The sequence below is a fragment of the Cavia porcellus genome, unplaced genomic scaffold (genome assembly GCF_034190915.1).
Source record: "Cavia porcellus strain 051 isolate PalLab524CR breed Dunkin Hartley unplaced genomic scaffold, mCavPor4.1 scaffold_15, whole genome shotgun sequence".
Lineage (NCBI taxonomy): Eukaryota > Metazoa > Chordata > Mammalia > Rodentia > Caviidae > Cavia > Cavia porcellus.
This window is the reverse complement of record NW_026947498.1, coordinates 12,720,133-12,731,589: the sequence shown is the minus strand read 5'-3', so window position 1 is coordinate 12,731,589 and position 11,457 is coordinate 12,720,133. Positions and strand designations below refer to the sequence as shown.

The 11,457-nt window shown below is 31.7% G+C and overlaps 1 long non-coding RNA gene across 1 annotated transcript in view; it reads left to right on the top strand.

Moving 5' to 3' along the window:
- The first annotated feature begins 5,598 nt into the window (after positions 1–5,598).
- LOC134470553 (uncharacterized) overlaps positions 5,599–11,457 on the top strand; it is a 30,704-nt gene continuing 24,845 nt past the window's right edge. The window contains exon 1 of the long non-coding RNA XR_010039498.1: positions 5,599–5,676. This is a non-coding gene — a long non-coding RNA (uncharacterized LOC134470553). The remainder of the gene's footprint in view (positions 5,677–11,457) is intronic.

Below are 11,457 nucleotides of genomic sequence, written 5' to 3'. Positions count from 1 at the left end.
TCCTTTGTAAATCTCTTACTACAAAATTCACATAAGAGAAAACATCTGATACTTCACATTCTGTGCCTAATTGATTTCATTTAACATTGTGTTCTCAAGCTGTTTTTGTTTAAAACATTTTAAAGTAGAATTATACTCATACCAGCATAATGGCATAATGTACTTTTGATTTTATTTTATTTCTATTGTCTAGGCAATTTTTCTATTAGTATTATGTATTTGATTATGTGTGTTTGTGGTACATAGTGATTATATTATTAATGTTTTCCTCCAGGTTTTCAGAATTATTTTTAAAGAAATGCCTGGTATTCAAAACATAATAGACTTTTGAATTCCATTGAAAAATACTTTTATTTTTGGTATCATGAACTCTGTTTCTTTTTACTTTTTAATATTTATTTCATTGGTATATTTATATATACAAAATTATATCATTCACAGAGGGGGTTTGTACCTGCACTTGATATATTTTATGTCTTTTTTTTTCCTATTTCTTTTCCCTCCTTTGAGCGAGCCCCTTCTTTCTCTCCTTATTTACAAAATTTTTGTTTCCATTTTTTCCTTCTATTCTTCTTTTCTTGTCCCTTTTTTCCATTCTCACCTCTACTTCCTTGTTTTCCTTAGGTTCACTATTTTATAGTTTAGAATAGTTATGGTTAGGTGGGCTTGTGCCATAGTTTTGTACGTTACTTTCTATTTATAAATCAATCATTTCATTTTATGTGTATTATTTATATCTGTATATCTATTTTTAATATTAAGGAAAGTATAAAGACTACAGTGATTAAATTGATCACAATTTTAATAATAACACTAGTTATAGTTTATAAAAAAGATATTTATTATGACCTATTCTAGTTAACGAATATATTTCTTTCATACTGTCCATTGTCATCAATTTTTTTCACCACCTGATTTTGGATATTGCTATAATTTTATTCAAATAATAATGATTATATTACTTGCTGTTCGTTTCAGATATTCACCTCCCATTTTATCAAATGATGTAAGACATTATTTTACTGCTATTTTTTTCTATTTCCTCAGAAACATTTATATATGTGCTGTATTTACTTATCTTTTTCTTAGATCCCTGTCAAATATATACATATATATGTGTGATGGCATGTATGTATGTGTGTTCATCTTTGTGTAGCTCATACTCAATAATAGTAGTTTTCACCCAGACATTTCCTACAAAAAAACCCATAAAACATATTTTGTTATATGTGAAGATCATAATTCAACTTTTAAAGCATAGAAATGAAAATACAAATAGACACATTTCCATCAAATTGTTTTAAGGGACATCTTACATAACAGGAGAAAATATTTGGAAGCTATATATTTACATGGTATTGATATGTAGAATAGATAGGTAATTCATTTTTAAAAATCCATATATTTAATTAAAAAAAAAAAACTAAAAAGGCAGTGGCCCTAAAATAATAGAGACCAAGAGACACATGTAAAAATGTTCTGCACCTTTCCACTAGCATCAGGGAAATGCAAATCAAAACTCATCTCCCATCTCCCCCCAAAAATCATCCGCAAATGAATAGCTGCTACAAAGAAATCTGAAGATAACCAGGGCTGTTGAGACTATGGAAAAAGGAGAATTCTTGTACAGTGTCTATGGCAATATAAATTTGTGCAGCCATTATTGGAACTTGTATAGATGTTCCTTAAAAAGTTATAAATAGGACTACTATCAAATGTAGCAGCTCCATGACTATTTAGAAAATGAAACCCATATGCAAAAGAGACATTTGCACTCATACAATTATCATAATGCTATTTACAATAGCTGAGGAAAAAGAAACAGCCAAAGTGTTCACCTAGTCATGAATGGATAGAGATAATGTAACACGCATACATAATGGAACTCTGTACAGCCATACAAAGAATGAAATTCTCTCAATTCCAACGTGATGAGCGGAACTACAGATTATTATTTCAGGTGAAATAAATTAGGCACCTACAGACACATACTGCAATACATTTTTAATAGATGGAACCTAAATACATTAATTACGTGGAACTTGAAAGTAGAATGGTGCCTATTGTAGGCTGCGGAGAAAACAGTGGTGCAGGGGAATCAAGAAGAGCTAATCCACTCTAGCAGTCTCAGCTAGGAATGAGAGAGTCTGCTGTAATTGCACAGTAACATAAGATGGATAACTGTAATATACTGTACCCTTGACAGTAAGAAGAGCTGAGGAAAATTAAAAACACATTGACTGTAGAAGCACCTACTTATATTTGGGTTTTCATTACCTAAAAATTACTTCATTCTCAGTTGCACTGACTTTGGCCAGGCTGATCTGTCTGGGAGATGCTGTAGTTGCTTCACCTGTCTCCTTCTTGGAAACTTTCTCCTTCTTGCAGTCAAACAAATGTAGAAAATGACTTCCACAAGAAAAACACATGCCAGTTTCTTTACAGGTTTTGCAGTATGGAGATTGTTCTCTAAAATTTCCAGCTGCTAGTCTCTCCAATGAGCCTTGACAGTGTTGGTGTCTGTGTTCATAAACGTTTTTCTATGCTGGTTTTTCCTTAATGATTTACAAATTGGATCTTTTATTTTGGATCAAGCTATGAGAACTCTAGCAGTTTTTTTCATATAATAAATTACTTGAGCTTTTATTTGTTTATGAATATTTATGCAATTTCCATTGCATTGCTCTGACAATGAAAATATTGTTGTTTCCTTCTATTTCCTTTTTTTTCTTATCCCTTCTTGTTTTCTTCCTTATTTGAATATTCTGTTCCTATTTCTCAGTTATATATTATACGTTTTGGTCCTTTTTTACCCTTTTGGTTGCTCACACCAGAAAAGCAATGCAGATTCAAACATGCACGTATGACTTATTTCACTTAAGAGTATAGTCTCACTCAAGGTGTGCCAGTTTAACTACAAGTGTCTCAAGTTTATGATTCTTTATGGCAGTGTAGTTCTCTATTGTATAAAAAACCCCCACATCTTCTTTATCCATTCATTGATTGATGGGCATTTGGGCTGCTCCAAGATTTAGCTAATGCACACTGTGCTGCTATAAACATGGGTGTGCATGTAGTACCATGGTATAATAGTTGTAATTCTTTCAGGATGACACCAAGAAGTGGAATAGGTGGGTCAAATGGAAACCCTAGTTTAAGTTTTTTGAGGGATCTGAACACTGATTTTAACAATGTTTGTACCAGTCTCTACTCCCATCAACAATAGAGAAGTGTTCCTTTTCCCACACAGTCCCACAAGCATTTGTTTTTGGTTGTTTGCTTAATAATAGCCATTGTTTCTAGAGTGAGATCGAATCTCAGCATTGTTTGAATTTGCATTTGCATCTCTACAATAACCAGTAATGTTGAACACATTTTTATATATTTACTTTGCCATTTATACTTCGTCATCTGAGAAGTGTCTTTTCATTTCAGATGCCCATTTTTGGATTGGGTCCTTAAACTGGGGGAAGTATTTTTTTGAGTTCTTTATATATCTAGAATTACTCCTTTATCTTAGAAACAGCTGACTCCTTTTCCCACACAGTTGGCTGGTTTTACACTCTGCTGGTGGTTTCCGTTGTTGTGCAAATGCGTTTTAATGAGCTGAGATTCCAGTTATTGAATCTCAGTGATAGTCCCATGTTATTGGGGTTTTGCTCATAATGTCTTTGCCTATTTCTATGTCTTCAAGAGTTCTAGTTATTCTATCTTCCAGCAGATTTAGTATATTTGATGTTATATTTAGATCTTTGATTCAGTTCAATTTTAGTTTAGTGCATGGTGAAAGATACTGATCTAGTTTTAACCTACAGCGTGTCTAAAGCAGTTTTTCCCTGTCATTTACTAGAGGCTATCTTTCAGTGAAGGAGTTTGACTAATTTGTGAAACATTAAATTGGCTAAGTGTGTCAAGTTGTTTCTGCATTTTCTAGTCTCTCCCATTGATCCTCCTATACGGTTCTCCTTTTTTTTTTTTTTTTTTTTTTTAATCATTGAATTTTAGTATAATTTCAATTCAGGGACTGTGATGCCTCTTAATTTGCTTTGTTGCCCAGGATTGCTTTTGCTATTCTAGGTGTCTTCTAGTTCCAAATTAAATCTAGGTTTGTTTTGTCTAATTCTGTGAGACATGCTATTGGAATTATGATCAAGATTGCATTATATCTGCATAACATTTTTGGAAGTATGGTCATTTTCATGATATTGGCTTTTCCTATCCAAGAACAAGGGACCTGTTTCCATTTTCCAATATGCTTTTCAATCTTCTGTTTCACAGTGCTGTGGTTCACAGAGTTACAGTCTTTTACTTCCTTCACTAGATTGATTCCTAGGTATTTCCCTGTTTTGTATGCTACTATGAAAAGTGTTGTTTCCCTGATTTCTCTCAGTGAATTTTTGCTTGTGTATGGAATGCTTTTGATTTTCGAGTTTTGAGTCAGTATATCCACCTACATTACTGAACTTGATTACTCAATCTAAAAGTCTTTTGGTAGGATTTTCTGGGTTTTCTATGTAAAGTACTAGGCTGTCTGAAAATAATGGTAATTTAACTTTTTTCTTGCCTACCCTTATTCTGTTTCTTTCTCTCTCTTGTCTACTGTCTTGTCTAGTGCCAAGATAGCTCTGGCTACTGTTTTATGACTATATCAAATAATAGTGGTGAAGGTGGACATCCTTATCTTGTTCCTGATTTTACAGTAAAGGATTTCTGTTTTTGTTTATTTTATGATGTTAGCTGTTTGTTTGTCATAGATGGCTTTTATTAGATTGCAATAAAGAACAATTTTTTTTCCAATTTTCTGTAGGGCTTTTATAATGAATGAGTGTTTGATCTTGTCAAGCTCTTTTTATGCGACTATTGAGATGATCATATGAATTGGCTCTTGATATGGTGTATTCCATTAATTGATTTGCATATGTTGAACCATTCCTGCATTCCTGGTATGAATCTCATTTGATCATGGTATATAATCCTTATGATTTGCTAAATTCTTTTTGCCAGCATTTTACTGGGAACTTTTGCATCTATTTTCATGAGGAGGATTGACTTATCATCCTCTTTTTCAGTTAGTTTTGTATTTGATTTTTATATCAAGGTGATGCTTGTTTCTAAGAATTAATTTTGTAGTTTTGCTTCCCTTTCATTTTTTTATAATATTGAGAATTAGTGGGATAATTTTTTCTCTGAATGTATATAGAATTCATCAGAATTGGCTTTTCCTACCCAAGGACAAGGGACATCTTTCCTCTTTCTGATATGCTTTTCTTTGTTGGTAGATTTATAATTACTTCTTCAATTTCTTTGACTAATTTTGGTGTGTTTAAAATTTTATCTTATCTTGAATCAGCTTTGGTAATTCATATATCTAGAAATCTTCCCATTTCTTCTGTTTCCATTTTATTATAATACATGTCATGGTTTATGTTTGTGTCCCCCAAGCTTCATGAGTTTGCATTGTTCATATGTGATGGTTCATTGTATAGTGCTTGGCTTGATGGTGTCAGTGCTCCACCCACATAGGGGTGGAGCCAGGATGTGATGCAATGGCAGGAAGAAGGTGTGTCTCTCTCTTTGCTAGTTCCTGTTTGCTGCTGGCAGCAGCCATGAACTGCAGCCCAGCCATGCCTGCCTGTCTTGGAGACAACTGAGTGTTGACTGAAACCTCCAAAAACTGTAAGAAATAAACCTTTCCTTTCCCAACTTTGGGCTTCAGGTATTTTGTCTCAGCGATGAGCATAAAGTAACTAAGACAATACAGTTTCTTAAAATAGGTGTTGATGATTTTCTGGAATTCCACAAAGTCTGTTGTGATTTCACCTTTGTAATTATTACTTGCATGAATTTTAATCTTCCTTTCCTTTTTTTATAAGCTTGGCTAAGGATTTGCCAATTTTATTTAATGTTTCAAAGAATGAATTCTCCAAATCACTGATTTTTTGTATTGTTTTCTTAGTCTCCACTCTATTAATTTCTGATCTTTATAATTTCCTCACTCTTACAAGCTTTTGTCTTGTCTTGCTCTGTTTTCTCAAAGCTTGTGGTCCAGCACTAGGCTATTTATGCTTCTCTTTTTCTGACAAAGGACTTCACTGTTGCAAATTTCCTTCATGGGACTGAATCACATACTTTCTAGTAAGTTTTATTGGCATGACCATTTATTTGAAGAAACCGTCTAATTTCTTCTTTTAATTTAATCTGTGACCCATTCATTGTTCAGAAGGGTGTTATTTAATTACAATGTGTTTATGAATTTGCTATGTTTTTTTGTTACATATTTCCAATTTCATTGCGCTATGTTCCATGCTTGTGATAATTTCTGACAAATTTGACTTTTGTTCATATTATAGTAGTCAAAGATAAATAGCTTTAGTGTTTATAACTATAATTATTCTTCTTGGAACTCTAAAATTGTATTTTAGTGAGATTTCATAACTTTATATTCATTGAAATATTACAAAAATAATAAAATTTCCATGTACTCCTCACCCAGTCTCTAGTAATGTGAATGTTTTTATGTTGTTAGGAAAAAATATGCTAACAATTAAGAAATAGATGTTGGAAAATTATTTTAACTAATGTTCAAACTAAGTCAAGCATGGTAGCACTTAGCTCTAAACACAGCACTCTGGTAGAATGAGACAAGTGGTTGACAAATTTTGAGCCCATCTTAGCAACTAGTGGCTTAAGGACTTAAAATCTAAAAACAAATAAAAAAGGAATTGGGAACATAGCTCACTGTACAAGCTTTTAGAAGTGCACCAGTTTTTCATAAATTATATTTTTTGTTCCAACATCTATCCAGGACACAAGAATGTTTTCTTCTAATTTTCTCTGTGATACTTCAGTCTTTATTTTTTTCAAGAACTAAACAATATAAAAGAATTCTGGTCAGATAACTTGCTCTCTTAAATGTAGGCTTGAGGGGTATTTTTCTCAGACCCTGAACAGTCATGTAGTTTTGGATAGATTGTCACAAATAAAAATTTCTCTTAATGGCTTCTTACCAGCCATAGATTGTATCAAAATAATACAACCCGAATTATTATTTCAATTTGGCAAAACAGTGTTTAATGTTTTTCTCTTCCAGTGTAAAACAACAATTTTTCTTTTTCTATATTCAGAAGTCATTGAAGTATACGTCACAAGTCCAGCTCACATTTTAAGTTATAGTAAAATTATGGTCACTCTAATTGGGAAGGAATATCCATGGATGTAGTTCAGAAATTTCTGTAAGGAACAGAAATTCCTTGTCTCTATTTATTCATTCAGTTGTGCATTTATTTATAACATTATGAATTCCTGCATCTCTTCTAATTAATTAAGTTCTCCAGTTCTTGCCATTAGGAACTTTTCAGAGTGGCTTTGTGTTCCTTGCACATATTCTTGTCCTTCTATCTTTGCATCACTTGCTTTCTGCCAGAAAGGGTGCTAGTGATACGGTTTGTATTTTGTCCTCCCCATCTCGATACTCGGCTACTTTCATAGAAGCTTTGATTTCTGCATCCGAAGGTATAAGAAATATGTTAGAAACCAAGTTCTGGCTTCCAGATTTGCCTATGAAGCAAGGTTTATATCAGCTCAAAGTGGCTAGAAAAATTTCAGTCTTCTTGGAAAATAGATAATAAGGTTCTCTTATTTGGAAATTGCATTAGATATTTCAGTCTGCTAATGCTGCCACAGAGAAATTGGTTTTCTTGCATTTCTGAAAACAAGAAGACTGAGGTTATGGCAACAGCTGATTAGTTTCTCCAATGATGTTGGGTCTTGCTGTACCCTCATCTGACCTTTCTTTTTTGTTCTCACACACAGAGAAACAAAGAATCATTTGTGTAAACTATGCCAATGGTTAGGGTACCACTATTCTGATTTTAAATTACTTAACTGCTTTTCAACTTACTTGGATTCTTGTTACAGATATGCTCACATTTGGCTTTTGGTTGAAACATACAACTGAGGGGGAGCACAATTCAGTTTATAACACTAGAAAAATGCACGAGGAAGTGGATGTCAGTTAATTTTCTGGCCCTGTGAAATTCTGTTTACAGACAAATTGAAAAATTGAGAATTTTACTGCTTCAGGGGAAAAGTAGACTAACAAATGACCTGATCCTGAAATGTGACTTTAACTATTTATTTTTGTTTGGTGGGCCCTTAATACATAAACAATTGCATGATATTTTGAAAACCTAAAGTTTAGTATCTTTAATTTTTGAGAAAATGTTATTACTATTTTAGAATGCATAGCCAAAAGTGATATCTTCATTGAGGCCCTTAAATGACTTCGAAGTTTTAAGTTTTTTTTTTTTTTTTTTTTTTTTGAACATAAAAAGGATCTGATGTGGTGGGAGGCAAAGGCAGGAGGATCTCTGTGAGTACAGGGCCAGCCAGACTGCAGAGTGAGCCCTGTCTCAGCAAAAAAGAAAGAAAGAAAGATACAGTTATCTCTATTTATTTTGTCAGTACTATTGAATTCTCTGTGCTGTTTAAAATATCAAAAGCAATATTTCCCTTTCCAGTGAACACAGATAAGAAGCACCAAATTGAGGCACCAAATTGAATATAAATATAACCAATTTTCTTCTTACTCTTCTTTTTCCTGAGATTTTCCTTTAAGCCAAAACAAACAAGTAGCTGCTTTATTAATAATTTTATGAATGTTTTGTAAAATATGATAAAGTTTTTGCAACAAATTAAAGTAAACGAACAAATGATGAGACGAGCAGATGCGCACACAATCAAAGCAATCAGCGCTGGTTCTATTTTCGCATGCTGGTCCTCGGTGGCTTGTCTGCAGATTCTGATGATTAGTGTCTCAGGAAAACAATTTAGGGAAATCAGTGTTGCATTTAGTTCCCATATTTTTTCAGTAACTGGAGAGATTGCTAAAGCTGTGGGAATGATATAAATCTCCATATGTTTCAAACTCATGAATTCTTATGTTTTATTTAAATATTTTCAAGATCAGTGTTGTGGGAAATTACTCCAATAAATGTGCTTGAGTGTAACAACTATGTGTATATAAATATATGCCACGTTTGAAGTGGTATTTCAAGGATACACACAGATTATTTGCTATTACAAACTTATACATAAAAAGGCACAGAGTATCAGTAGTTACTGCCCTTATTTTTTGTTTCTTCAATGACTATTAAATTATTTGACGTAATTGATTTTGTAACATATTTAAATATTTGTAACTTGCATTTTCAATTGAATATAATGGTATATGCTGTTGGTATAACTGAAATACTTCATAATATCTGAGTTACAAACTTGTATTTCTTTTCCTAAAGTAAACCCATGATTTATTGTGATTCTTGGACATTTACAAGAAGCATATATGACAAATTAAGTATCAATTTTATAGTTCCATAATGTAATATTTCATAAGCTTATATTGGATACAATACCAATGTCATAGTTCCATAATACAATATTTCATAGGTTTATATCAAATATAATACCAAGTGATTAGAAACCACAGATAGAAATTGTTATATTTTCTCAATTTATAGGGAAAACAAAAGTTTTAATCCTGATTAGCTGATATTATGCCAAGGATTACACCATCTTTGATAAAGCAAGGTTTTCCATGTGATTTTTTTCTTGAGTGTTTAAGCACTCTGCACTTCTATTTTTATTTATTTTTAAAATTTTATTAATACTACATGTTTGCTGTACATAATGCCTATGTTCCTTCTGGGAAAATAGGGCATGCATATTACATACCTCAATTCTTTCTTTGTTTTCCTTCCAAACCAACCTCTTAAAAAGTTTTGAAAGCATCAGATTTATTTATTCATTCATTTATTTATTTTGTAAGTTCTTATAACATTAATTTTCACACATATGGATTAACCAGTGCTGTGTCATTTAAAAAATCACTGATACATTTTCAAAATGTAGAAACTTATAGGTGTCCACCTATCTGTGGATTTCACATTTGCATATTTAATCAACCACATACTGAAAATACTTTTTCTAAATTTTATCTGCACTGAGAGCATACAGAATTTTTCTTGTCATTTTCTCTCAACCATGGAGTATAAGAAAAAGCTAAATAATACTGGTAATATATTAAGCATCACAAATAATTGAGAGATTATATAAAGTATATAAAATATATAAAGCATATGTATATAGTTGTAGGTATGTATTATTTTATGTAAGGCGCTTAGCATCTGAAGATTTTAGCACCACAAGAATCCTGAAAGCAAAGTTCTGAGAATATAAAAAAATCATATTATAAATGAATTCTAATATTTAGGAATGTGCTAAATTATATATTACTCAGTAACTACTTCTTTTTCCTATTATAATCCACAAATTTAAATTTAAACATAAGATTCCAACATAATTTTACTAAACTAATATAAGCTACAATAAGCATATAAGTAAAAATAAAATGTATAATCCCATTATCTATTATCACCACTTGTGTATTTTACCATTTGTGTCACTGACAACTGCTATCAAGTTTTAAATCTTTTGTGTGTAATTTAAAAATTTCTCTGTCAACTATGAATTGGGTTTGCCATGGGGGGACAGCATTCATCACTTGAACACAATCCATTAATTTTCTGCCTATTTGTGCATTTTATTATATATTGTTATCAAATTCCCTATGGCAGTAGGCTATGGAAATATTTTTAGCACTATTGATATGCTGTTTATTGATGTAATAATAAAGTAATAACCAGACTCACAACTAGTATAAGTGAGAGGAAAGTACCAGTAGTTAGATGGAAAATGACGCTAGAATATTTTAAGCCTAAATATTGATTAATAAATTATATTTATCTGCCTGTATTTTGTGGTACCTTGCTTATATAATCCCATTTTACATGGAATTTGGATTATTTTCAATACTAAATTTAGATGATCACATTTTAGAGTCTGCCTTATTTTTATTTGGAAATTTAATTAAAATTAATTTAATCAAAGTGAGTTATCTGCTGGAGAAATGATTGCTATACATTTTAGACAAATATACATTTAGGGAACACATTATCTCCACTAAAATTTTTAAGATTTTCAATGAATTTTGTATTAATATATGTTACATAAGACATCATCAATTGAAAACATGATAAAGATGAATATGGTGTTTATGGTTTATCAGTCATTTTCATAAATATGACATTTCCACGCAAGTGCTTATAATGTGCTACACAGTAGACAGGAGGCAATAAATCAAAAATCCAGGATAGAAATTCACATGACTGAGCTTGGTTTCTAAACTCAATGTTGCTTTCAAAATCTACTCTGAACAAGGCAATACAATAGGAATATTTAAAGCATAAGATTTGTTACTGATTAATAGCATTATATCCCTAGGAAGGTAGGTAGAAAATAAGACTAAAAACCAGAGATTTCTTATAGATATGAAAATAAGAAAAATATTTTGATTTTAGCTACTAACAAAATAGTTTAGGAAGAAAAATATAAATGATG